This window comes from Hylobates moloch, unplaced genomic scaffold (genome assembly GCF_009828535.3).
Source record: "Hylobates moloch isolate HMO894 unplaced genomic scaffold, HMol_V3 SCAFFOLD_4, whole genome shotgun sequence".
Lineage (NCBI taxonomy): Eukaryota > Metazoa > Chordata > Mammalia > Primates > Hylobatidae > Hylobates > Hylobates moloch.
The window spans coordinates 86,360,420-86,387,308 of NW_026652279.1; the positions used below are offsets into that span (position 1 = coordinate 86,360,420).

The 26,889-nt window shown below is 40.6% G+C and overlaps 1 long non-coding RNA gene across 1 annotated transcript in view; it reads right to left on the reverse strand.

Moving 5' to 3' along the window:
• Window positions 1–620: 620 nt before the first annotated feature.
• The window catches only part of LOC116467088 (uncharacterized), a 254,633-nt gene continuing 228,364 nt past the window's right edge, over window positions 621–26,889 (reverse strand). Inside the window, exons 3-4 of the long non-coding RNA XR_004247706.1 lie at window positions 8,312–8,454; window positions 621–3,007 (exon numbers count right to left, since the gene is read on the reverse strand). This is a non-coding gene — a long non-coding RNA (uncharacterized LOC116467088). The remainder of the gene's footprint in view (window positions 3,008–8,311; window positions 8,455–26,889) is intronic.

Sequence of the window (26,889 nt, forward strand, 5' to 3'; positions counted from 1 at the left end):
TGACCACAATGTTAAAAATGTGATCATTTTTCCTCTGCATTTTTCCCTAGACGATGAGCTGTTATTATTTTACTTTTATAATGAATGAAGTGCCTTTGGATGTCAGTTATCTAATTAACAAATCATTCAATAGTTAATTGCTAAGATAAGAACAAAGGAAAATGTAAAAACAAGACATATCATCTCCTTCTCCAAATGAGAAACTCAATAAAATATGGTTGGTTTAATGGATTCCAGGAGGAGAAAAATATAAACCAATAAAAAATTAATTTTATTTTCTTTTTAAAATTGTTTTGGGATTATGGTATGGACGCAATTATAAACAACTGGGACAGTTCAGTTCTTAAATATATTTGCATGTAAACAGGAGGAAAAAATTATACTAGGGTTATTTGTATCTTAATGAAGAGAGCAGAGAATGACATTAAAACCTCATGATAACCTTTTTCTGGATGCCTCAGTTTATAATAAGTTTCCTTTGAAGGGAAAGGACTGGATTTGTAGGCCTAACTTTAAGTACTCAGACTGGAGGCAAAACTGGGAAGTGGAGGTGAGGAAAAAAGGATGATGTTATGGGTTATTTGTTGCTGAATAATAATTCACTTCAAAACATATGACTTAAATAACAGTCATTTTATTGTCTTTTATAACTTTTGTGAGTTGCGAATTCAGGAAGGGTTTAGCTGGGTGCTACCGTCTTGGAATCTCTCCTCTGATTGTAACCAGACAGTGGTTGGAGCAACAAGGGTACAAGGGTTGGGGGTGGAGGAGAGTAGGCTGAAGGTGAGGTGGGTGGAGCAGCTGCACGGTGGCCGGGCATGTCTCACTCAGGATGCAGCTTCAGTGCTTCCCCTTGCTATCTTTTCACTTAACTAGAAAAATAAAAACAAGTCAAATCAAGTTGGGCACAAAAGGAATAGGGGCAGAAGAGGTGAAATCACATCAAGTTTGGGCTTCCTCACCACATGGCAGTTTCAGGGCAGTTGGACACTTGCTTGGTGGCTCAGGACTCAATGCCTATGTTCCAGTGAGGGAGATGAGCTTCATCATTTATAACCTAGCCTCAGAAATCACTCTGTGTAATTTCTACCATGCTCTGTGGTTACCAGTCAGTCACAAATCTGCCCAGACTTAAGGGAAGAGGAAGTAGAATTCATGTCTTGATGGAGAAGTGCCAAATTTCTGGAAAACCTTAGGACGCAATTCTTATGCAACTGCAATATGCAAGAATAGTAGGAAATATCTTACGGCCAGTTTTGGAAATTACAGTATTCCATAGGTGGCCAGGTAAATCTTGGAAACAACCAGGTATTCCTTCAGTAGGTAAGGGATAAATTGTGGTACATCAAACAATGGAATATCATTTAATACTGAAAAGAAATGAACTATCAAGCCATGAAAAGACATGGAGGAATCTTAAATATATATTACTAAATGACAGAAGCTAATCTGAAAAGGTAATGCTCTGTAATATTTCAACTATATGACCTTCTGGAAAAGATAAAACTGCGGAGACAGTAAGAAGATCAGTGGTTGTTACGGGCTGAAGGGAGCGGGAGGGATAAATAGTGTAGGGGTCAAAGAGCCCTCTGAAGTTTCACTAAAAAATCAACTCACCGAAGGTAGATTAATTGGAAAAAAGACATACAAATTTGTTTACTTTCACACAGGAGACACAGTGATTACTCCAACCCCCCACTGGGGTGCAGAAGCTTATACACCATCTTGAGGTTACAGAAAAACAGAATGAGTCCACAAGAATACCTCCTGGTCCTAAGGTTTTCCAAGAAATCTTAGGGTCCTGGCAAAGCAAACTATGTGAGTAGGGACACGAGGAATTCTGTTGAGGGGCAATGCATGATTCCTAGGGAGAATTCAATGGGCTTGAAGAGAATACAGTTGTCTGGGACAAAATCTGTTGGGTTCACAGAGTGGACAATGGTTTGTGATAAAAGTCTGTGCAGGTGTGTTGACAGACTTCAATCTTTCTTCCTGGAATCTAGGTTCAGTTAATGAAAACTCAGGGAAGGGGCCAGAGGTCATTGTTTTCTTCTTTGGCAGGTTCGGACTTTAAGCAGATAAGGGAACAAGATAATCCTAGGTATTGGGAAAGAAAATGGGGCAGAAGAGGTGGTGGGAAGGTCAGAGAGACATTAAAGCTTCTTAAGTTCAGCATGTCAAAATGCCATATTTTGGGGTATTGGTTTCTGATCCCCAACTATAGGCAGAGCACAGAAAATTTTTGTGGCAGCGAAAGTGCTCTGTATGATACTATAACAGTGGACACATGCCATTACACATTTGTCCAAATTCATAGAACGTACAACACCAAGAGTGAAAGCTAATGTACACCAGGACTTTTCGTGATTATGATGTGTCCAATGTAGGTTCATTGTCATTTATTACACTCTGATAGGGGATTTTGATAATGAGGGGGCTATGCATGTGTAGGTACAGGGGTATATGGAGAAAATCTTGGTACTTCTAACTTTGCTTTGAACCTGAAACTGCTCTTAAAAATAAAATCTTTTAAAAAGAAAGCAATGGTGTGTGCTGCCTGTGCCTACCCTCCCCATTCGGCCAGGCACACCCATCTGCGCATCACCTCTTCTGCCCCTATATTCCTTTTGAGCCCAACTTGATTTGACTTGTTATTATTCTTCTAGTTAAGAATTTGTGGATCTGATGTAGAATTTGCTGCTTCTGACTCCTCGATTTGAACCCTTCCTAAACTGGGCATCAACTCCCAGTTTGGTTTCTGGCTAACCCCTTTCTTCAAGCATTTTGCATGAGCTCCTGGCATCTTAGCTCCTGTTCTAAAGGATCTCTCCTTTCTCCTGCACTGGCAGGTAAGTCCCTGTTGCCCCATAAGTGACAAAGGAGATTCAGCTTGGTCAGGACTGGGGACTTGGAGAAGACCACATCAGCTTGGTCAGGACTGGGGAATCATATTTTAGCATGTGCATTTTGTATCAACCGGATCTTTGAAGAGTTAGTGAGGAGAAAGCTGAAAAAAAAAAAAAAGACAGAAGTTGGGTTTGTGCATAAAAGCTTAGACCTGTAAGAACATTAAAGATCATCTCATGCAGCCCGTAGGTAAGAGAATTGAGGCTCAGAGAGATGTACTGATTTCTTCACTAACATTAGTACCAGGCACTTGAATTAAGGTCTCCTCGTTTCTGTGTAGGCACACATAGAAAAAGTTCTGCAAGCACCAAACACATAGTCACTAGCAACACACTTTTGCTTTATTCTTCCTTAGAAGAAACTGTCAGTGAGCATTCAAATACTTTTGTTAACATTTCTTTTTAATCTTCTAAGAAAATAATACTCTTGGTATTTAAAATACAAGGCCCATTTAGGTACCTTGAAATGATGGGAATAGAATGTTTCCTTTTGGGCCAACTCTACCAGGCATTCAGGAACACCTGTTTATTTCAACCTCTCATCCTTGGGTCCATCTGTCTACTCTCAGATTTGGTTAGCACCTGAGGTTTGACAGAGATCAGTTGGGATCAACATTGGTGATGAATCCTCACCCTGCCACTATCTTGGGCAAATTTGCTTCTGAGCTGCAGCCAACATTTGGGACCCCTTTGAGACTCAAGTTTTGGTCAGATTGTCCTCTAGCATCCCCGAAATCACAAGGTTCAGCTAGTGGGGAAAGGTGGGTAAAGAGCAGGCTGACAGAGGATTCTAGAACTTCCTTTCCTGCCCCCAGGCTTTCAAAGCAGAGATAAATAAGAGTAGAGATGGCCAAATGAGTCCAAGGTAACATCTGATTTGCTTTCCTCAGGAGATTCAATGAATGATGTGTCACATGTAAACGTTGAGAAGTTAAACATGAGTTAGTTATTGGAGTGGCTGCAGGCTGTAATGGCATGCCATTTAAATTCAGAGCTAAGTCCAATCTTAGCAACATCACCTAATGGCTGAGTGAGCTTGGCAATTCAGTTTTCTTTATTGAATTTTAGGTTCCTGGTCTATAAAATGAGACCATACCTGGGCTGAATTGTGTGCTCCCCACATTGACATGCTGAAGTCCTAACCCCCAGTACCTCAGAATGTGACTGTATTTAGAAACATGGCCCTTAAGGAGATAGTTGAGGTAAAATGAGGTCATAGAGTGGGCTCTAATCCAACATGACTGGTGTCCTTACAAGAAAAACAGATTAGGACACTGATAAGCACCGTGAGAAGATACTGGCAAAAAATAGCCACTTTTAAGCCAAGGAGAGAGGTCGTAGAAGAAACCACTGTGCCGCCATCTTGATTTTGGACTTCTGACCTCCAGAGTTATGAGAAAATAAATTTCTGTTGTTTAAGCCCCCCAGCCTGTGGTACTTTATTATGGCACTTTGTTATGGCCCTAACTGCCCTAACAATGGAAAGATTAAAAAAAGAACTTAAATCACTATCTAAATATAAAACTATCAGTAAAACACTAATGGTAGTTACTATCCCTAAACTTTAAGAGATTGAAGGAGTTTGAGACTTGGGGAATTGGGCAGAGCTAAAAAGTGCACAGCTATGGAAATTTCTCTAGGCCTCTGGGAATCAATGTGTTGAGAGGGTGTTTCTTGACTTGGGCTCATCTAATAGCAAGATGCGATGGAAACTGACTTGCTATGTTTGGCCAGGCTGTGTCAAGAAACCCAGGCAGAAGAAAACAAGGAAACTCTTTGTACTTCATGTTTATATTAATGATTGTTGTTCAGCCCAGAAGGGGAATCTTGCCCCTTCCTTTTCACTCGGAATTCCCAACTATAGCTGAGTTGGTGGCAAATTTCTAAGAAAACGTTTTAGCCATGAAACAAAAGTGTTATTCTTTAGGAAAAGGAAATCACCTTGGGTTTTGTAAGGGGCAGAATAACTGCACTGAATTCTAGATGTTCATTTTTATTTGTGTTGGATGGGAGTAATCTTTCTAGCCTATACTTTTCAACTCAATGTCTATTTAGTCAACCTCTTGGAGAACTGAGCACTGCCCTGGCAGAACATTATAGGGTGGGTGGAATGCACAGAAAGCCACGAGCCCTTGTTTGGCAGCTGGTACAACATAACTGGTGTTAGACAGGCTGACAGCAGCCAGGCAGTCATGCATTGAGGGAGTTTGGAAGGTAAAAGAAAAGCATGTAAGGTTAAGCAAGGAAAGAGAGTTCTGCACTTTTGTCTTTTGGTCTGAGAAGGCATCTTCTTAGCATCTGTGTAGAGGAGTCAGTAATTTTCTATTCAAAAGACATGGAATCCATTATCTAAGGTTTCACAGCAGTTTTTAATTTAGTAACCTCCTCTTCCTTCTCTCCTTCCCCTCTTCCTAAGCCATGTTATATTTTCTTTGCACAAATTTTCATAAGCTCTGCCTTCATCAAGGGAATTGTAATGAGAACCCTCAAAAAAAGGATTATCACCTTGGAGGCTGAGTATGAAAAGAATACATTTTCAAGTAACTTCTGCTTGACATCTCAATTTGTAATTCGGTTTTTTAAAAATAAATAAATAAACCTAGAAGGATTGAAGCACTTTGGTAGAAATGAGCAATGCAAAAATTATAGTGAATCAGAGTATTTTATCATCAGTAGAGTGCCTTGATCAACCTAACATGAAGGTAATTCATAACTATAAATGGTTCCTTTTAATGAGATTAATTGTGTTGCTATTTGGGGGATGGAAGCTGCAGCATCTGAAATTCAGGATAGGTAATGATGGTAAACATTACTGAAGAAACAATTATCCTGGAGGATTTGTCAGGGCATTTCATTTCTATCACTTTACAGAAGCGATCATTTCATTAGGAATTTTTATCACTAATCGATTTTTAAAAAATGAATCCTTTAGAAAAAGATGAATTAAATGTGCTTTCATAGAAGAAGGCGTGGACTCAAATGGCTTTAAAAAAATGAGTTCCTAAGTTGTAACTCATTGAGGTGAAGGCAAGGTGAAATATGTAAATAAATTAGGCTGAGGAGAGAGTAGCAGTGGTCCAGGCCTTGAAGAGATTTAAGCCAGACTTTCAAAAGGCTGGATGCCACTTCTCTATATTGTACTTGACAGTGCCTGAGGCAAATACTATTCCTGCTCAGGAACTACGGCCATCATTTCCCCCTTCTCTTTCCTCCTGTTTCTCTTCCCGCAAGGTGGAAGAACAGTCTGGTAATTGACATTTGTGGCTTTGGAAGATGTGCTGTATTCTGCAGTCCATGCACTGAATGCCTGGACCCATTAGAGATCTTCCGGGAGTTCCAAGGGTTGCTGACCCTCCTTTAAATGACTTCGAAAGAGCAGGCTGCAGCTCTAGGCCTGCCAAACAGTGGCACTGCAGCAGGTGTAGCCGCTAGGTGTGGGTCAGTGCTGGTGTTTTTCTTTTGGATTCCTGTTAGCAGGGAAGTCTATTTGAGCTTTGGTAGTTGTGTGCAGAAGGAATATTAGGATTGGGTTAACCCAGATAAGTTTTTGCATGGATAAAGGGATGCTTTATTATTTATTTTTTAAAAAATCGTTTATTTCCATAAGTTTTGGGGGAACAGGTTGTATTTGTTTACATGAGTAAGTTCTTCAGTGGTGATTTGTGGGATTTTGGTGCACCCATCACATGACCAGTATGCACTGAATTCAGTTTATAGTCTTCTATCTGTCACCCTCCTTCCATCCTTTCCCTCTAGTCCCCAAAGTACATTGTATCATTTGTAGGCCTTTGCATCCTCATAGCTTATCTCCCATTTATGAGTGCGAACATACAATATTTTGTTTTCCATTGCTGAGTTACTTCACTTAGAATCATAGTTTCCAATTCCAACCAGGTTGCTGCAAATGCCTTTAATTTGTTCTTTTTTATGGCCGAGTAGTATGCCATCACACTATATACCATATTTTATACCATATATACCATATATACCATACTATATACCATAGTGTCTTTATGCACTCGTTGATTGATGGGCATTTGGGCTGGTTCCATATTTTTACAATTGCGAATTGTGCTGCTATAAACATGCACATGCAAGTATCTTTTTTGTATAACGCCTTCTTTTCCTCTGGGTAGATACCCAGTAGTGGGATTGCTGGATCAAATGGTAGTTCTACTTTTAGTTCTTTAAGGAATCTACACACTGTTTTCCTTAATGGTTGTACTAGTTTGCATTCCCACCAGCAGTGTAGAAGTGGATGCTTTATCAAAGACTTGCTTGTATCTTCCCTAGTATACAGCCTCCTAACACATCTTCTAGGGAGCAGGAAGGAAGGAAGCAGATGTGTAAATCCTGTTATAAGCACCTGCTTTAAGCACTGGGGTATAACTTTTCCATGGAAGACTGGGAGGCCTGTGCAGAAAGTGGGGACAAATTAATGAGTTGGAGATTAAATAACCAGCTTTCTGTACAACATGCTGAGGGGCTGTTAACTTATTTTTCTTTTTTTAAAACTCTTACAATGAAATAAATATATGTCTATTTTATAATATTGAAGAAATGACGATAAACAAAACTGAGCAAGTAAGAGTGAACTGAACACTTTTCACCTGAAGATGACTACTGTTAATATGCCAGGATCGTCCTTCTGCGCTCTTTTCTTTGCTTATACATCTACACACACAGCAAACACAGATTTACCAAATGTGATAGTTTTATTATAACTATTGTCATTTTTAATGATTGCATAGCAGTGCTTTTAAAGATGGTACCAACGTTTTTTAAGCAAGATTTTATTGCCAGACATCTCAACTGTTTCTGGATTTCTCCTAGTGTAAACCACATTGTCCTGAACACTTTTGTAAATAATTATGCATATACATCCATGACCATTTTCTCAGCATACATTCCTAAGGAAAATTGAGAACTTCTGATACATATTGCCAAATTGCCACCCTGAAGAGTTTACGAATTCAAAACATGTTTACTAACTGAGCAGTCAGTTTATGTCCAGGGTTGGCTATTAAATGGGGACATCCAGCTGTGAAGAAGGAAACACAATGTCCTCATAGCAATAGCCATTAAATATGTAAACACAGCGGGTTTGAATGTCACACAAGGGGAAGACCAGGAGCCACTGGAGATCCTGGGGGAAGAACCACTTCAGAGTCCCCCAGCAGCATGTGGACGGGCCTGTGTCCCGGGGTCCTTGCCAGTGCCTTCCACTATTGTTTTGCTGCATTTTATATCGAAGTAAATAAAAATGAGATACTGGACTGCATATTTATACATGCGTACAGCCCAAGCAAAAGGCACAATATACCCTTTTATGATCTCTGTCCTACTTTGGATTCAGTCTTAAGAGATCTCGTTCAGAGATTTAAATTTAATCAATGGAATCAAACCTGGTGAGGAGACAGCTTCTCAGGCTACAAGGCTGGCTGGTGCTGTCTTCTCTCAACACTGTGAGGGGGCCTGGTTTCCTTCTGGACCGAATTACTCACTTGCACATCTGTGGGGGGATCATCCTTCTTTTGATCTCTTCTCTCTGGGAACATAATGAATTCATTGTATTTTATTTTTTCTCTTTCTCATCCTCCTCCCCCCCACCTCCCACTTTTCCCGTCCCCCCTCCCCCACTCCTCAAAGTATCTGTTTCTTTTTCTACATCATGAGCAAGTTGATGGGGGGTGACCCATACTCGAGTTTCTGGGTTCAGTAAATGCTCAGTAGATTGTTGACTAATTTACCGAGTGCCTGAATGATGTCACCCGACCCTTTTACTGCTACCTGGAATCATTAGCGGCATTAGTTAGGACTCTGGGTTTACAATATAGAATGCAAACTTGCTTAAAGGGGCTATTTTTGGTCGTATAAATAATAAGCCGATCTATTTAAATTTCCTTAAGTCCTTATTGCCATTAAACTCTTCCTTTATTGTCACCTTTGATGTAAGGGAAAGACTGTCACTGCATTAGCAGTATAACAGCCTTGAATGTCAGGTTAGGGATGAGGGCTTAGGGTTTTATGTAAGGAAAGCCCCAAATGGTAGAGAGGTGGAGAAGCCACTCATTCCTGCTGCAGGCTGATGGTGGGAAGGAGCGAAGGGACTGAGTGGGGAGAAGGAAACTCCCATGCACAGGCCTGAGAGGGGTGGGTGTGTTAGGCAGGTTGAGGAAAGTGCTGAGGATGATGATTTTCTGTCTGATACCACATGAGGCTGCAGGGGCTGCAGGGAGACCCCCCTGGTTCAGAAGGTCTCAGGGAGAATGTAGCAAAGGCTCAATGTTCAGCAAGAGCTTGGGGAGGCCTTGGCAGTGCGAGGTGGGGGTCACCGGGATGCACGCAGAGAGAGGCTGGTGCATGGGTTACACACTGCTGCATGGGGCTGCAGGGCCTGCAGCTGTGACTTTTGCAGAATAAGCAGTGATCAGGCAGACCAAGGACACCCTGCCAGAAGCCAGAGGAGCTCTGGAACTCCAGGAACCTCTGTACTCCAGAGCCACAAGGCCATGAGAGTTCACTTTCCACTGTTCAACCCAATATAGGAGAAATTGAGCAATTATCCCGGATTAGAGAAAACCAAGTACGTATTCTCCCCACTAAAACCATATAAAATTTACATTTTCTTTGTATTTGAGTTGTAGCACGAACAATATTGCAACTCTGTTAGGCTAGTTTATACATAAAGGGGAATTTACTGATTCACAGAATCCAAAAGGTTGTAGAGGATGTAGCGGTTGTAAGTTATGAGAAGGTGCAGGCTCACCTGGAGGCAGGGGCTCTGCTTTCTGTCTTCACTAACCTCTGCTTCGTGCTGCATCTCAGCTTCTTTCTTTCTCATTACTGACCAGTTCCTTCATCTGGGGAAATTTTATACTCTATATTTCAACCATTAGAGGAAGAGAGACTTCCTTCAAGTTTATTTGTTTGTTTTGGCCTCAAGTTCAAATTCTCAGGGAATGATTATATTGGCTGTGTTGCAGTCAGGTGTCTTACTCTTGCACATCTGTGAGAAGATCATCCGTGTTTTGATCATTCTTCTCTCTGGGAACATAATGAATTCATTGTGTTTCCTTTTTTGTCCTTCTCCTTCCTCTCCTCCCCCTCCCCGACCCTCATCCTCAATGTATCTCTTTCTTTTCCTGTATCATGAACAACTTGATGAGGGGTGACCCATACTTTAGTTCCTGGGTTCAGTAAATGTTCAGAACAATCAGTTGTAGCCTGGGGATGGAATTTGCCACAACTCCTTCCCTCTTGGGTCAATTGCCTACTCCTGAACCAACAAACTATGGTCAGTGTGGTCAGGGGTTTAGGGATACAAGGTGGTTCATGTTGTCCATGTGACTGAGGGAGAGTTCCCAAGAGAAAGGTTGAGTGAGGGTATCTCAGTCAGTCTGGACTGCCATAACAGATTACCATACATTGGGCAGCCTAAACAACAAACATTTATTTCTCACAGTTCTAAAGGATAGGACGTCGTAGATAAGGGTGCTGGTAGGTTCTGGTGAGGGCCTTCTTCCTGGTTTGCAGATAGCCATCTTCTTGCTATATCCTCATGTGTCAAGGGGAGAGAGAGAGAGAGAGAGAGAGAGAACTCTTCTAAGTGTACTAATCCCATAATCAGGGTTCCATCCCTGTGACCTAATCACCTCAAAAAGGCCCACCTCCAAGTACCATTGCAATAGGGATTAGGGATTCAACATATGAATTTTAGGGAGACACAAACATTCAGTTAATAGCATTTGGTGATGTTAAAAGCAAGTCCCAGTAATATACAACATGACATCAATCCTCTGCCAAGACATTCAGGACGCCCCAGGACATTCGGGTTTCTTAGGATTATAGGGGAGGAAAAGGTTCATGGCTGAGGTTGCTATAACAAAAGGCAGATTAACAAAATGAAACCATACAAATTTATTTTACATTTTATTTTTATTTTTTGAGATGGAGATTCGTTCTTGTTGTCCAGGCTGGAGTGCAATGGCGAGATCTCGGCTCACTGCAACCTCCACCTCCCATGTTCAAGCGATTCTCCTGCCTCAGCTTCCTGAGTAGCTACAGGCATGTGCCACGACATCCGGCTAATTTTGTATTTTTAGTAGAGATGAGGTTTCTCCATGTTGGTCAGGCTTGTCTTTAACTCCCGACCTCAGGTGATCTGCCCGCCTCAGCCTCCCAAAGTGCTGGGATTACAGGCGTGAACCACTGTGCCCGGCCACAAATTTATTTTTTATGATTTTATGTGACATGGGAGCCTTCATAAAGAAATGAAGACCCAAAGAAACAGGTCAACTTGTGTATTTTCATGCGTAGGCTTGCTGAAGAGTGGTCAGTCATGGAGAAGTATGATTGGAGGAGAAAAGAATATGATCTAATAGTAAAAGCCAGGGGAATCTTAGCAAGCCCTGTTTTTTCTGATTCTTCTTGGTGTCTCTGTGTCTTTGGCTCCTTTCCCTTGGGTATAGGGAGGGCTTCTCTTGAATGAGAGTCTTATGACCTTCCTTAGGGAAGAAGGATGAAGGCATGGTAGGAAGGGCCTTCCTGCTTCTGTTTTCTCAAGTGCTGATGCGCCATCTTTTTGGGTAACGTGTTTTAAATCCTACCAGAAGTGACGGAATGGTGAGTGGCTTACTCAGAGAAGTCCACAGTAATCCTACCAGTCTCCAAGATGGCCCCAATGGTACTTCACACATGTAGTTTTATGCCAGGCTGAATCCAAGCTGGCGTGTATGATTAATCGAAATCGAGCACAGTTGAGCTGGTGGCAGGTGGCTTCCAGGTCAGGTCTTAGGGGGCTTTGTGGTTTCCATTTGCTTTTACAGGTCCCTTACTCTTGTTGTGAGCACAGTCAAGCAGCCCTGCGAGGGGCTCATGTGGAGAGGAACCGTGGCCTTCTACTGACAGCCAGCAGCCCCTTGCCAGTCATGCGAGTGGGCCATCTTGGAGCAGACCCTCTGATTAAGGCTTCAGTTAATTGCAGCTTTGGCTAACACCTGACTGCAATTTCATGAACAGCTTTTTCAAGCCAAACTACCCAGCCAAGTAGCTCCCAAATTCCTGACCCAGAGAAACAAGTTGTCAAAGATGAGAAATATTTACGGTTGTTTTAAGCTTCTAAGTTTTGGGTAATTTACTATGCATGGTTAAATTAATTTTTGTACATTCCCAAATCAGGCAAGTCAGGGTAAACTTTCTCATCCTTAAGTAGCCATGCATAGTGCCCATCTAATGTGACTCAAATAGAGAGGAAATGGGCAGAAACTTCTACATTCTTTTCTTTGGATCCCATAGGTATTCTTTTAAAAAGATAAGAAAGAATACAGGAAACAAAGAACCTCTGATGTGTATTTTACCTAGTTTGCTAATATCACTGGAACTCTAAGAAAGGAAATGTCATAGCATAGCACATTGAAGAAAAAAAAAGACACTAAAAAAGTATTCAGAATATCTGAATTTTCATCCCAACTCTCGGCCAAGTCATTAAGCTTTTTCTGCTCCCACCTTCCTGGGTTACTAAAGGGTCACATGAGATAATGAACACGGAAGCTCTCTAAAACTTTTAACACCTTGCAAATATCACATCGTCATTGTTAGAATCATGAGGACAAAGGGTGTGAATGTGGGTTAGAATTGGAAACTGGGAGGAAGAAATAAGAGAAAACCTGTTCATTTCCTTCTCTAATAAAAATAATAAGTTTCCTGATAATAGAAAAATACTTTTAGTCAATGTTGAATATTACCTTAATATTGTTTGGGAACATTTCTGTGTGTAGGAAACCTTGAAATAAGATCTCCATTCGGCCCATGAATTACAGAGTTGCTAATAAGCAGATTCCTAATAATTCTGTCTCTAGGCATTCTCCTGACATCCCACAGCTGTGTGATTGCAGGGGGATCTGAGAGTTGCAGCTCCCGCTAGGGCTGTGCCACCCACTGATCTATAACCTGCTGGAAGGTGTTATCTGTATCAGTCTTCTCATAGAGACTCCATACCTCAGCAGGTATATTTCATGAGTGAAGGTATAACTGATGAATCTTCTAATTTTATAGTCTGAAATGGGATGATAAAATGCTAGATTTATAGATGTTGTTTCATTGTGTACAACACTCACGTTTATTATTCCCATCTGGTGTGAAGAAAAGAAATTTGCTTTCCCTTTATCATGTCATGCTGTTAAATGTACGTTGCTTAAGATCTTGAGGAGTGGAAGCATAGCTATCCACCAGCATAAAAGACGTGGTGCCGTGGGCGATACTTTAATGCACGCAGAGCTTAACCAAAGGCATTTTATTGCCATTGCAGTTATTTTTTATTTTGGAAGGGGAAGATAACCTTTATGTCCCGGTTTATTAACAAAACCTGCCCTCAAATTAGGATGAGCTGTTTTAGATATGCAGTTGTCTGTTGATTCTTCCCCAAATTTCATGCTACTAAATGTGCAGACTGCTCCATTGTTGTAGAGCATTAGAAATTCTGCCCAAGGAGTGCATTTTCAATTGTAGCCTTATCAGGTGACCTTCCTATGGCCATGCAAAATGGCTTCTTACAGATTTTAAGGCACTGAAAATAGAAGCTTCTCTCTTCTAAAACCAGAACCAAAAGTTCCTGCCTGTACCTGATAGAGGCTGCTCTTTCTGACTTTCCAAATCCCATATAAAGAACATGTCCCCATGTATGCTCTTATATTGAGCATGCTCCCATTAATGTGTCACTTCTCTTATGGAAGAGCAATTAGGCATTCATCTCGTTAAGACAGAAGAGAAACATAAAAATATGAGCGTCACAAAGGAGATGAGAGAGTAAAAATACAAGAAAAAGAATGTGTCTGTGTTATTCAAAATCATGACATTCAAATAATACTAGTCTTTATATAAGGCCTTGGGGAAAAAAAAGGAGGAGAAGGCAATGCAAAAGGAATTTCTAAAAGAAATTTGTGAAGGAGTGATATCTATCACAGAGCAGATCCTCTTTTAAGGATTGGCAAACATAAATATTTAAATAGGCAAAAACTTAATTACTCATTTTTTTTTTTATTTTTTATGTTTTTTTCTGAGACAGAGTCTCTCACTGTCACCCAGGCTGGAGTGCAGTGGCACAATCTTGGCTCATTGCATCCTCCAGCTCCCACGTTCAAGTGATTCTCCTGCCTCAGCCTCTTGAGCTGCTGGAATTACAGCCCGCCACCACACCTGGCTATTTTTTATTTTTGTATTTTTAGTACAGATGGGGTTTCAGCATGTTGGCCAGGCTGGTCTCAAACTCCTGACCTCAAGTATCCACCCACCTTGGCCTCTCAAAGTGTTGGGATTACAGGCATGAGCCACCACGCCCAGCCCATCTTATTTTTAATACACCACGAAATATGTTCTTTGTATCTATGTATATATATGTTTATGTATTATGATAAATAATGTCTTCATTACAGAAAGAAATTGAAGCGCCTGTTTCTTAATTACATTAAGAAAGAATCTGGTTTCCCTTGAATATTGGTGTATATTTCCCTTGAATATTGGTGTATATTTACCTTCGACCAAAAATATTTACCTATTAATTACAAAAGACTTTTGAAAGATCTCAAAGTGATGATAGGAAGAGGAAAATAAATGTGTAGTAGAGAGATGTAAGGAAGAAAAATAATAATGGCTAAGGCTGGCAGTTATTCAGCACTTATTTTGTGCTGGGCACATTTATGTATTTATGCGTTATCTCATTTAATACAAATGGTCTTATTTCAATGTCACTACTATTTTCACAGGGTTCCAGTTGGATAGACAGAGAAACAGACACTCGTGATTAAGATGCTTGATGAATAATGATAAAATGAACTTGGTGAAATGATAGTGACTTGGGAGACAGAGGGGACTGCAGGGTCAGAGGAGGCTTCTTTTGGGAGGTGACATTTGGAGAGAGTGACTGGGGAGAGAATGGCATGAAATGGGGTTGGGCTGGACATTGAATAAGTAGCCTGCCTCTTCCTCAGATGGTGAACATCTTTCCATCTATAAAAGCAAGGCTATGCATTTTACTGGCTGCGTAATGTTCTACTTAATAGTTGTGACATGACTTCTTATCTCTTATTTTTGAGCACTTAATTCCATGTTTTGCTGCTATAAACAGTGCTATAGGGAACTGCCATGTTCACACATCCTGAGCCCTCTGGATTATTTCCCTTAGACAAATCCCCAGAAGTAAGATTTTGGAGTCAAAGCGCACAGGCCTTTACCATTTTACCCCACAATTCTATACAGCCCTATGTGACTTGCCATGGCAGTGGCAGGACTGAAACCCAAGGCTGTTTGACACAGCCAAGGTTCCGACCACTAGAAGCCTCCTGTAATCCCATCGGGAACCCCTCCACTTTACCTTTAAAGAGAAGCCCCTTCTCTTTACCTTTAAATATTTGCCAACCTAGAAATTTAGGAATTTTACAAGCTCTTATCAGTTCTCTTTCCACATGTTCAATACTGAAGTTATTATCTTCTTCAACAACCAAAAATAAAAAAAAAATCCCACCTCCTGTTTTGTATTCTTGTTTATTTCATTGTTATCACCATCCTCCTGGTCACTGAGACTGGGGATCTTACTGGATTGTCCCCCTTTTTCTGTTTTCTTTTCTTTCTTGCTTGCTTGCTTTTTTTTTTTTTTTTTTTTTTTTGAGACAGAGTCTTGCTCTGTCACCTAGGCTGGAGTGCAGTGTCACGATCTCGGCTCACTGCAACCTCTGCCTCCCAGGTTCAAGCAATTCTCCTGCCTCAACCTCCCAAGTAGCTGCCATTACAGGCACACACCATCACACCCAGCTACTTTTTGTATTTTTAATAGAGACGGAGTTTCACTATGTTGGTCAGGCTGGTCTCGAACTCCTGACCTGAGGTGATCCTCCTGCCTTGGCCTCCCAAAGTGCTGGGATTATACACGTGAGCCACTGCGCCTGGCCTGTCCCCTCCTTTTCACCAACCACATCCCATCAGCCATCACATCTTTTCCACTCTACCTCCTCTTTCTGGGATCTGACCCTCCCCTCCAGCTGCACCACCACCCACTCCCTGCTGGTCCTTTCCTCTTTCATATATTCTACCTTCAATGTTTCTTGGAGTCTAGTATTGCCACCCTTCACAGTGGCTCTGAGGGATCTTTGTAAGAGGAAATATATGGAAAAGATCATGTGAAATCCCAGGTTAAACTCTTGGCATGCTCCTTGCTACCACAATCTGTACACTATCAAGAGGACAATGCCGTCACGTGGTGTGCGGGTCCCCCACAATCTGGCCCATCTGCCTTCAACCTCCCTGTCTCACTCCTTCCATGACAACCCCTGCAGTACTGCCAGTCCCCAGGGGGTCTAGGCTGCGCTTGTTTTCTGATTTTGCTCTGCCTGGTGCGTCTTTCCTTCTTTAAGATGTGTCTTATTTTCTCCTGTGTGATGTCTTCACTAGCCTCCAGGGTCATTGCCTGGCACCTTGCCCTGTATTAGTCAGTTCTTGCATTGCTATAAAATAATACCTGAGACTGGGTAATTTATAAAGGAAAGGGGTTTAATTGGCTCACAGTTCTGCAGGCTGTACAGGAAGCATGGTAGCATCTGCTTGTGGGAGGCCTCATGGAGGAAGGCAAAGCGGGAGCAGGCATCTTGCATGGCAGGAGCAGGACCAAGAGAGAGCAAGGTGGGAGGTACCACACATTTCGAAACAACCGAATCTCACAAGAACTCACTATCGCGACTACAGCACCAAGTGGGGATGGTGCTAAACCATGAGAAACTGGCCCTGTGATCCAGTCACCTCTGGCCCCACCTTGCACATTGGGGATTATAATTTGAGATGGGATTTGGGTGGGGACACGGATCCAAGCCATCTCACCCCCTTCATGCCTCGTGCACAGCACCATCAGAGCAACATGAGATAAATTTTCTTTCCTGGAGGCCAAATGGCAAACCTGAGTCTGGGTGGTGTACAGAAGAAATACATTGGAATTCTCTTAGTAAATGTATCAGGTGGGGGTAACAAAAGTACCTGCAGTATGAGGTGGTTGTGACAGAATGCATGTAAAGCCCTTAGATCCATGCCTGGCTCACCACAAGCACTCTGTTTGTGCTAATTATTGTGGTTGTCATTGTTATTATCCATTCAAAAAGCATTTCTGGTCCAATGGATATTGTAATAAGAGAAAAGTACAAATTTACAGTGAGCTAATGAGTGAGTAACAAAAAGATGTAGAATAAAAGGAGGGCTGTTTCTTTCCCAAAGAATATCAAATGGTGCTGCTGTGCCTTAATATAGAAATGATATTTAGGTGTCGGAGATGATAGAATAATAATAATTATCCTTATTGTGATGATGATGATAGTAATAATAATAATAATAAGCCTGATAGTTATTCAGTGCTTCCTTTGTACAAGGCTTTATCAGACTAAGTACTTTGTATGAATTATTTCATTTAATTTCCACAAAAACCTCTCAGGGCAAGCATTTTTATCTCCTTTTGACAGACAAAAACCTTTGAAACAGAGGAAGGTCAATTTCCTTGCCCAAGCTTCTACAGTTGGAAAATTGTGGGACCAGGGTTTGAACAAGGTGTAATTCATTGTGATTTCACTAAGACCTGGACACGCCTATGCTTGATCTTGGATTTAACCCTCTGTTGGAACTTTATCCTGAGTTTGCCTGTGCAAAAATCCTCCCCTTTGAAGGCTGACAAAAGACACCCTCAACTCACATCTCCTAGTTGATGAGAATCAGAAATCGTCTCCTGCGTGATCATCCATGTGCAAATTGAAAAATGTTTCGAATATGATAGCGACAAATAAAGAACTTGCCAGAATTCAAAGATCAGCTGCCTGTGGGCTTTAAAATTCCTTTGTGATTTGGGACCCTATACTTGCTTTGGAGTGGACTTGTGTAGGTAGAGGGGGAAGATGTGGAAGTGTCCTCTTTGCAGGCTTTGCATTCAGTAGGTGCTGAGTAAAGGAAAAATGGGGAGTGAAGCTTATATTTTAGAGGTGTTATTCAGTAGCATTAAAAAGACCCAGGACATTGGGAACACCATGTTGATGCTTAATAATATGTCTACATGTTAATATATTATTAAGACTTTATAGTCTATTTCCAAAAGACTATAAAGTGTGCTATAGTGGAAACAGAGTAAAAAGGAAAAAAAAACTTACATATTGCAATGTCAGTTTTCACTCTTCTCTATACTCATTAACTTTTTCTATTATTAATGAACTGAGTAATTGATAATACAGCTTCTACAATTTGTATGCCTATCACAGACATGCTTGGGAAATATATCTGCTCTCTACTGTCTATCATTGGAAAGTCAAGTTTCCCCAATAAATTGTCCTTGGACACATATCGGTTCTTCAGAATTGTGGAATCTCATCTCTCTTCAAATCTCACTCGAATAATGTTCCCACAGTTGGATTAGCATGGAACCCCACAGCTGGTCAGTGAGGATATGTGTGCTTAAAAGGAGCTTTTAATTTTGACCTTGAAGTCAAAATAATAATGTCATTTCATTTAGATAATTTAGATCTCTTTTGCTGAATCCATCCAAGATCTTTTTATTCACTAGAGTCCCTGAGTAACTGGAGACCAGTGTTTAATGAGAGTGGAGATGGAGTGAGGTGCTGGCATTGGGAACAGGTGCATAAACAACTGTCTGCTATAGCAGAAGGAGTTAATTCGTTTGGAAAGTGTGAATGAGGTGCTGGGCATTTGGACTTTTCTATTTTTTGGTTCTTGCAAATAATGCTGCTTTATACATTCCTTACATTTCTTTTGGTAGATATTTTTGTTGGGTTTATACCTACAAGTAGAATTACTAGGTCATAGAGCAGGTATATGCTGAGCTTTAGAAGATACTGCCAAACAGTTTTCTAAATTCCTTGTACCCATTTAAATGCACCAATGATGATTCTGGTTGTTTCTCATCCTCGCAACACTTGGTATTTTCTTTTTCGCTTTTGACATTTGCCATTAATTTTGCCAGTGCTTTTATCTTATTGTTTTAATTGCTATTTCGTCGATAACTAGTGAGGTTGCTCACCTTTTCAAATGCTTACCGACCACTTGGATGTCATATTTTATAAAATGTTTGAATACATCTTCTGACCATTATTTACAAATTGGACTCTGGGTCTTTTTCTCACTGTTTTTTAGGAGCTGTTTATAGTTTGTAGATATGAATCCTTTGCCAGGCATATGGATTAAAAATAACTTTGCCCTGGGTAGGGCTTGTCTTTTTATTTTCTTAGTAACGTTTTTTGATTAACAGAAGTTCCCAATTTTATGAAATAGAATTTATTGATTTTTTGTTTGCAATCTACTTAGAATAAATTGTTATATATGTCATGAGATAAGAATAACATCCTTTTTTCACTTTCAGTTTTGAAGCATATTTTCTCTAGTTATAGCATTGCAGATTGGCAGTTCCCCCCACCCTGCCCCCTTTCAACACTTTAAAAATGTCATTTCATCATCTCTTGAACACAGTTTAGTTGAAAAGTCAGCCATTGGTCTTATTATTGCTCTTTGAATGAACCATTCCTCACTGACTTCAGTTTTCAGCAGTTTTACTCTGATGTGCCTAGGTGTGGTTTTCTTTGTATTTATATTGCTTGACATTGGTAGAGCCTCTAGAATCTTTATGTGTCTGTGGTTTTATGTCTTTTGTCAGTTTTGCAAAATTCATAGTCTGTCTTCACATACTGCTTCTGACACATTATTTCTTTCCTCTCCTTTGGAGACTAACACTTGTCAGATTTTTAAAAATGGTGTCTTGTATATCTCTTGTAGTCTTTTCAATTATGGCCTTTTTTGTACTTGCAATTGCTTATTTCTCTCTGTGATTTCAGCTGGATATTTTCTATTGGTCCATTTCCAGTTCACTAATTCTTTCTTGTACCATGTTTAACCTGTTGTTTAACACATCCATCAATTTTTTTAATTTAGGTTATTTTATTTTTGATTTCCGTAATTCCCATTTGATTCTTTTTATGCATTATAGCTATCTGGTGAAGTTCACCATCTCACCATCTGTTTACTTGAATAATAATCACAGGTATTCTAAAATCCATGTTTGATAACTCAAATTTCTGGGCACTTAACAGTGTTGTTATTGTTTTCAACCTCCGCTGGGTTTTGGTCATTTATTCTTTTTGCATATCTGGACATTTTTCTGTGGGTTCCTCTTCCCCTTAGTTTTTGGTTATTTTATTTTCTTGCATACTTAGGGTTTTTAAAAATAAGTCTTTTGTCTACTAGAAACGTATTTGTTTCCTCATCAGTGGAAATGTAAGTATGTAATTACAATCTCCACTCTGCTTCACTCAGGCTTTCTCCCTTTGTATCTGTCTGCTGTTAGTCAAACACAAATTTACTTTGTCCCACAAACTCTAAGGTTACACCTCAAACTCTATGAGTTTGAACATTTCTCTTTAGCTTTGAGATGAAGTAGGTGAACTACCTCCTATTTCTCCCTAGGGGTGGAGAAGGAAAATGTCACAACACTTGAACAGCATTTTCCAATGAAATTCTCTTTTCAAGCTCAAACTCCCTTCTTGGCCTTAATAAACACCTTTATAAATAGTTTATCACCTCAGTTTGGAATGAAAGTGTAATGGCACTTATTGTCTTGGGGCCTCAGTTGAAAGAGACAAAAGTTCCCTTTTGATAACTGGTTATAATTTGTAATAATATCATCATTTTTCTTGATATAAAAACATGAATATTAATTTAAAATGCTTGATTTTTAATTGTTTAAAATTGCAATCAATCCATAAAAATTAGAAAAATTGTTGGTCTGTGTGTACCCATGAAGCAGGTAGCCCACAGCTTACTGAAAGTTCGAAAAATACTGCTCTAAATTTTTTGTCATTGGACATATACCTGCTAAGAATCAAAACTACTTAATTTTTGACCCATTGTGGTCATCTGCTTTTGGATGTATTGAATTTATGATATCCAGATGACATCAATATCTAATAGTAATAGGCAATTAGAATTATGGGTCTAGACCTCAGAGATTAGAATATTATGAATATATAGAAGAAACTATAGAAATTACTGAGGTGCTTAGGTAAAGGATGGCGAATGAAAACAAAATGGAAGCCAGAATATGTAAGACTCAGGTGAAAGTAAGCTGATGGCCTTAGGACTTTAGTTATGATGAAGAAGACTTATTCCTCCAGGGGTTCCTTTATCCTGATGTATACAAATAACTTTATGTTTGTGTACCCTTATCATTCTGGTTGTAATCTTTAAGTCCATGTACAAGACTTTCTAGACCTCCCCCTCCCCTCTGCATGTGTGTGTGTGTGTGTGTGTGCATGTGTGTGTGTATACATTTACATATGTATGTGTGTGTATGTGTAGTTTGGCTGTGTGGCCCCACCCAAATCCCATGTTGAATTGCAGCTCCAAATGTTGGGTGGCAACCTGGTGGGAGGTGATTGGATTTCCCCCTTGCTGTTCTTGTGATAGATAGTGAATTCTCATGAGATATGGTGATTTAAAAGTTTGTAGCACTTCCCCCTTTGTGCACGCACTCTCTCTCTCTCTCTCTCCTGCTCTGCCATGGTAAGACGTGCTTGTGCTTGCTACCCCTTTGCCTTCTGCCATGATTGTAAGTTTCCTCAGGCCTCCTAGCCATGCTTCCTGTATAGCCTGTGGAACTGTGAGTCAATTAAAAACCTATTTTCTTCATAAATTACCCAATCTCAGATAGTTCTTTGTAGCAATGTGAGAACGGACAAATACACACACACACACACACACACACACACTTAAAACCAAAGAAGAGCAGAGTTGGAGTTAGTTTAAACCTATTTGTATGTGTGTATGTGCATGTGTGTATGTGCCTGTGTGTGTATGCATGTGTACATGTGTGTGCATGTGTGTATACATGAGTGTGTATGTGAAGTGGCAGTGTCCTGACCCTGTGGCTCCTGATAACGATGACGTAGTGATAGAACAATGATGATGATTGTGGAATATAAAAGACATTTTAGCTAAACTAAGCCCTTTTTGCTTCCTGCAGAGGCAAATTTCTGCATCTTCTTTTGCCCGTCACCCTTGCTGATGTCTCATGTATCTTAAACTATCATCACTTCGGCATTCTATCATGGCAACATGCCATTAGCATCCTGTTCCATAGCACTCTTGGAGCATCTTGATTGCCCTGTGAATTGACCCAGCAATTATGGCCAAATGCCTTAGGAATGGTCCTGTATATTATAAACACATCAATGTGCATGCTGATGTGCTAATGCTAAAATTACACTTTCTCGCTTTCAGTAGCTTCCAGAAAGTCACTTACAAAGAGATGCTTCCTGGTCTAAGGTGAAACTCCTCAATCACCAGTCCCTGCAACATCTGGGGCCCTGGGAGCTAGAAAGATTGGAGCCCAGAGGAATGATATCCTTGCCTTGGTCTTAGATTTTGCTAATTCTGTGAGAGACATTAGCACAACATTATTAGAATCCTCCAAGATCCTTCTACCCATTGAATTAACACTATTTATGTCAGCAGATTCCTTTAGTATAAAGGATTCTATGATAAAGGCTTTCACTTGCCGCAGATGCAGGGTGACCACTCACATGTACTTAAAGGGTTACAGTGCAGAAATAAAGAAGAGTCAAAAATCCCCATCTCCACCTTTCACTCCCCATTGATATGATGGTCCCAGCTCCCTGCAAATTGACTACTTTTCCTCTCTCTGATGACATCAATATCACTCAAGCACTGTCAACACTTCAGTTTGGTAGTGTCTGTGGGCTAGAGTATGTCTTGGGAGTTTAAAGAAATAAGAGGTCAAATCCAAAAGGAATACTCCTTTTTGCTAGAGACTGATATATTTTGGAAAGCATGTAGGAGAGTTCACTGGAGTCTTTGCCTAGAGTTTCAGAATTTTAATAAACAATATTCCTTTTTTTTTTATACCACTGGTGGTATTTCTCTACTACATACTTGATTCTTGTCAGTGGTGGAAACACCCAATGGCTGTCCTAGCACTACATATGTCCATGGAGCCGGCGAGGCTGTTCAGTTAATTCTGTGTTTGCAGCTTTGACAATGTTATGCAGGGAGAGACTGAATTTCTCTGGACTATATATTTTTCTTTTTTTAAAAACAAAAGACAGTGAAAGCATGAGAGAACAAAGAGATAGATTCTGTCTCTCTTTTGTTCACACATTCATTCATCAAACATTTAATGAGTGGGTAGGCAGTATGTGAATAAGATAGAGATCAGTCCACCAAAACTTCGTAGCAGAGTAAGAGAGGCCCATAAACAATGGACTTTTACATATTAGGGCAAATCTGTAGTGGGACTACTACAGTCTGCCAAAGATCGCACTTTCAGGAATACATTCTGCTTAGGAAGGCATTTGGGTCTCCCCAAAGAAGAAATTAATTTGGCTAGCCCTTGAACAATGAAACAATGAGTATAATTTGATCCAGTGGGGTTGCAAGAAAGCAAAAAAAAAAAAAAAAGGAATAAGTGAAGGTTTATGCATGTTTAAGGAATTGTGGACACGGATTTTGCTATACAGACTGTATGGGCGACAGAGACTTTCAGTGGGTGGAAGGTGAGGGCATGTGGCACAGGTCATTAAGGACACTGAACACCATGCTAAAGTGTTTGAGAAAATGGAAAGTAAAGTGATATTTTTTTTCTCTTAAGTTTGAAAACAATATGACAGGCACAAATGCTATAAACCAAGATCATTCCTTAAAAGACAATAATTCTTGGTTGGATAATCTCCTAATGAAAAATAAAGAAAATGAAATAATGTATCACATTGTCTGTCTCCAGTGCACCATGGGATCCTAGAGTAAGTCTCCTTATTGCAGTGTTGGCCTCATCTGTTCATGTTTACCTCTGTGACTGGTATTTGGATTGGCTCTTGAACCACCCTGGCATTGCTTCATCTTTCCAGACAGCTGCTCTTTTGAAGCATCTTTGCAAGAGATGCTTCTCTACTTATCTAGACAGAGCATACGCTTGTCAATCAAAACATAAATAGCACGCAAGCAAGCTGCATGTCCAGAGGTTGGAGGAGAGACAGGGCTACTTTCTCACTGAGGGCCTGCCAAGTGTGGAATGATTGGACTCTTTGTGATCCCTCTGAAATTGCAGAAAGAGACCCCAGCATGAAAACCTCTCCTTCTGCCCTCCATCTTTTATACCCATCTTTTACTATTTTTAATAAGAAAACTCTGAAGGGCTTCCAAAGACTACAAAATTACACCACAGTTTTTTACCTGCTCTGTGGAGGCAACTGACTGTGATTTTTTCCCATTGCCTAGCATTCTTCTATATTAGCATTGGATTTTTCTTTTTTCTTTTTTTTTTTTTTTTTTTTTTCTCTCCCTCTACAAGTGGCCAGGCCTGAAGTTACTCATTATTCGAATGAGTTTTTGATTCAACAATAGAGTTTCCTGGGGTGTGAGAGATGATCTCTGAGGACAGTCAGTGGGTGGCTTCTATTCACAGTGTTGGAATCAGAGCTGTTTTGCACGCCAAGGGGGAGATTGATCCTGGGAGCTTATGCGAAAGCTTCAATAGGGCTTATACTGGTCCGGTCACATTTCTTAGAATGCCTGGTATGATGTGAGTGTGACTCTTTCTGGGCTTCATCCACTCTCTCCCTTTTCAAAGAATGACTGGCTTGCAGAGAGATTTGGCAAAGCAGGGGACATGGAGCACCACCGGGACCAAAGGGTTTCTGGTTCCTATTTGTTTTCCTGTCAGGTGTTGCTGGGAGATCCGTTCCCTCCAAACTGCTGCCAACTATGTGAACTCTAGTAATTTGGTAGGGCAAATAAATTACTGGCAAATCCAGCACAGCAAATTGTGGGCTAATAGTGAAAGCCAGAGATGACTCTGTTAATGGCTGTTGCACAGCCTTTTGTCAACTGAGGGAGGAGTCACATCTGAATCCTGAGAAGTTGGACTTGGGGCAGGGACAGAAAGTCCAGGGAAATTGCAGAAGGTGAAGATTCTGTTTCCACCCTGAGGATTGTTTTTTTTTTTTTTTTTCCAAAAATGAAAAAACAAAAAACCAAAACCTAGGCCCAGTGTCTTTTATGGAAAACAAAATGATACAATTGGACATTCAGGCCAGGCATGGTGGCTCCATCCTGTAATCTGAGCTCTTTGGGAGGCTGAGGCAGGAGGACTGCTTGAGCCCAGGAGTTTGAGACCAGCCTGGGCAACATAGACTGTCTCTGTGGAAAAAAAAAAAAAATTAGCTGGGTATGGTGGTACATATGTGTAGTCCCAGCAACTCAGGAGGTTAGGGCGAGAGGATCACTTGAGCCCAGGGGGTCAATCAAAGTTACAGAGAGCTATGATCATGCCACTACACTCTGGTCTGGGTGACAGAGTGAGGCGCTGTCTCCAAAAAAGAAACGATTGAAACTTCAGAAGCCCTAGTGCTTTGAGAAATGGTAAAGAAGAAAAAATTACAGACTGTATGGTAACATCTGCCCTTATAATTTCACAGACCTTTCTCATCAGTTTCTTTGGCAAAGAAGAAAAGATGTCACAATAATTCAAATGTGTCATTCTTTGCCTCTATCTTGCAGAAAAGAGATGAAGTAGGAGTTAGATGCTGATAATGTCAGTTCTCAGAATGCATTGCTGTCATTGACTAACCAACTCTAGCAAATTTTTCTATGTGTCTTTAGGTGTCAGATATCACTGTGTTATGTTCAAGTACTACATTCTTACATTTGTATATATGTACTTGCCTACGTACAGATCAGGAATATCTGAATTCTGTTGAACATTTATTTACTCACAGGGAAAAAAAAAAGTTTCTGTTTGTCAGGGAAACTCTTCACCTGTTATTAATTTATTCATTCCATCAGTCAATATTTATTGAAGACTTATTCTGTGCCCATCACTGTATTAGGTGCTGGGGTTATGGCAGTGAAGAAAACAAAGCAAAAATTCCTACCATCACAGAACTTATATTCTAGTGGGAGGAGACAATCAATAAGTATATAAGTAAAATATGGACTTATATGTGTGATGATGGTGATGCATGTTAAGGAGGAAAATAAAGCAGGAAAAAGGGATAGGGTGTTGCAATTTTAAGTACAGTAGGGAGGAAAACCTCAGTGGTCAGGAGCCATTTACACAAAGACTTAAGGGAAGTGAGGAAGCAGTTCATGTCGGGGAGAGCCTTGTAGGGAGAAGGAATGGCCAGTGCAAAGGCCTGGAGTCTGGAGAGTGCCTGGCGGGTTTGAGTTAGGGTGGGGAATCCAGTGTGGCTGGAGCAAAATGAACAAGGAGAGAGTATTGGATCTGGAGAGGAGATCACAAGGTTCCCGGCAGGGTGAGCCAGCAGTGGAATGCTGTGTGGGCTTTGTAAGCATTCATAAGGATTTTGGCTTTCATGCTAAAAGGATGGGTAGCCATGGAGAACATGGTATAATTTCCTTTTACAAGGATCACTCAGGCTGCAGGGTGTCAAGGGCAGAACAAGAGAGATGAATTGCAAGAATCTACTAGGTGAGAGGTGATGGAGGCCTGGCCTATAGTGGAACATGAAGGTGGGGAGATGGAGTTGGACTTTGGAAATGATTTCAACCTGTGTTAATGAATCACTGGGGTAGGTACGGTCTGGAGAGGCAGACCTTGGGAAAGGCTAAGGATAATTCCTAGAGGGGGACTCAGCAGAGGACCATCAGCAGTCAAAACCCCTGGGGCCACGCAAATGAGTGCCTTGGTCCTCAAGGGGGATCGAGACACAGTATCCACGACATTGATTCCCACACCTTCTAGGAGATAAACAGAGTTAAGAGTCTTATTCCCACTTTACAGATAAGAAAAATGAAGTTTAAAGAGAATTCACCACTCAAACTCCTAAGGTTTTAAGTGATCCCTCTAAGCTACAAACAGGTCTTCTGATGACATGTCCTGACAACATTCTTTTCTCAATCACCTAAACCCACACTACCTGCTAGC